Raw genomic sequence first — 2,324 nt, 5'->3', positions numbered from 1 at the left:
TGTCGGTAACGAGATTGAACTAGGTATTGAGATACCGACGATCGAATCTCGGGCAAGTAACATACCGATGACAAAGGGAACAACGTATGTTGTTATGCGGTTTGACCGATAAAGATCTTCGTAGAATACGTGGGAGCCAATATGAACATCCAGGTTCCGCTATTGGTTATTGACCGGAGACGTGTCTCGGTCATGTCTACATAGTTCTTGAACCCGTAGGGTCCGCACGCTTAATGTTCGGTGACGATCGGTATTATGAGTTTTTGTGTTTTGATGTACCGAAGATAGTTTGGAGTCCCGGATATGATCACGGACATGATGAGGAGTCTCGAAATGGTCGAGACGTAAAGATCGATATATTGGACGACTATGTTCGGACACCGGAAAGGTTCCGAAAGGTTTCGAACATATACCGGATTACTGGGGGTTACCGCCCCCCCGGGGTCTTAATGGGACTACATGGGCCTTAGTGGAAATAGAGGGCAGCAAGGGAAGTGTGGGGCGCGCCCCCCAAGTCCCAAACCGAATTGGTTTAGGGCAAAGGGGGCCGGCCCCCTCTTTCCTTCTCCTCCTCTCCCTTTCCTTCCCCCTCTCCTACTCCTACTAGGAACAGGAGGAGTCCTACTCCTAGTGGGAGTAGGACTCCCCCATGGCGCACCTCTCCCTGGCCGGCCTCCTCCTCCCCCTTTCTTCTTTATATAGGGGGGCAGGGGGCACCTGTAACGCCCCGAGACCGATGTGCTAGGTGTCTTCCAGTCATTCGCTGTTGTTTGCCTTTTCATTGCTTTTGTGTCATGCATTGCATATCATGTCATCATGTGCATCGCATTTGCATACATGTTCGGCTCATGCATTTGAGCTTTTTCCCCATTGTCCGTTTTGCAATCCGGCACTCCTATGTCACCTGGTATCCCTTTCTTCCTCTTTTTCGTGTGCGGGTGTTAAACGTTTTCGGATTGGACCGAGACTTGTCATGCGGCCTTGGTTTACTACCGGTAGACAGCCTGTCAAGTTTCGTGCCATTTGGACTTCGTTTGATACTCGAACGGTTAACCGAGGGACCGAAAAGGCCTCATGTGTGTTGCAGCCCAACACCTCTTCAAAGTGGCCCAAAACCCACCTAAACCTCCTCCATCATCTCGGTCGTTCGATCACGATCGCGTGGCCCAAAATTGCACCTCATTTGGACTCTCCTAGCTGCCTCTACCTATATAAACACCTCACCCACTGAAATTCGCGGACGAAACCCTAGGCTTCCCCTTCCTCGCGCCACCGGACATGTCCGTCTGCGCCGGACGCGTCCGCCGGCCACCTCACTCCGCCCAATGGCAGTGTGCCACGTCACTCCGCCGCCACAGCCAGCCACTCCCCTCACGCCACCTCAGCCCCGCCTCCCTCACTCTCCTCAGCGCGCCGCCACGGCCCGCGGGGCCCGAGGCCGGCCCGCGCGGGCCCATCTCGCTCCGCCGCCCGGGAGACGCCGCCGCCTTCGCCTGAGCTTCTCTTGCCCGCGCGCCACGCCGCCTTCCCCGACACCGGTGCTGCCCGCCACCGCATCGACGAGCCGCCGCCGCCGCCTCTCCGCCACGGCCGGCGACCGCCGCAAGCCGCCCCGCGCCCGGCGCCGGCGCGCTCCGTCCCCCGCCCGCCGGAACCGCCGCGAGCTCCGTTGCCGGCGACCTCCTCCGCCCCGTCCCGCGTCTTCCCCTCCGCCGGACCACCTTTGCCCAACCGCAGCTCCTCCCCAAACTCCGGCGAGAGAATCCGGCCATCCTCGAAACGCGTGCCCGGCCAGATCCAGATCCAGTTCAAAGTCGGTTGACTTTTCCCTCCCGAATCCCTAACTTTTTAGCATTTTTCCGCATGCCATAACTTTGCATCCGTAGCTCCGTTTTGTGCGTTTAGCATATCAAAATGTTCGCCTCGACGAGTACACCATTTCATCTCATTGTATCATTTTCATTTGAGCTCATCTTGATGCCCGAAATGATGTTGGAAGAGGGCTATGTGAGTATTTTGTCAGATCTATTTTAGCAAATGGCATTGTGTCATTTTTGCCATGATTATTGTGTGCATACTATGACCCTGAGCTCTACATGTGTTTTGTTATATGCCATGCCATCTTTACAGAGGTGCTTGCCATGTATTTTTGTGATATGTGTGGTGACTAGCACAAGCTTGCAAAGTAGCGTAATCGGTAATGCTGATTTCAGGGACTTAGAATTTCACCAAGTCCTTGTCCTGATTTTGTCATTATGCCATATGTTCATGTTGTTTCCTAGTGATCCGTGCCTCTTTTGAGGATGATCAGTAAGGATGATTTG

The sequence above is a fragment of the Triticum urartu genome, chromosome 2A (genome assembly GCF_056163025.1).
Source record: "Triticum urartu cultivar PI428250 chromosome 2A, HENAU_Tu73, whole genome shotgun sequence".
Lineage (NCBI taxonomy): Eukaryota > Viridiplantae > Streptophyta > Magnoliopsida > Poales > Poaceae > Triticum > Triticum urartu.
Note: the sequence above shows the minus strand (reverse complement) of the source record.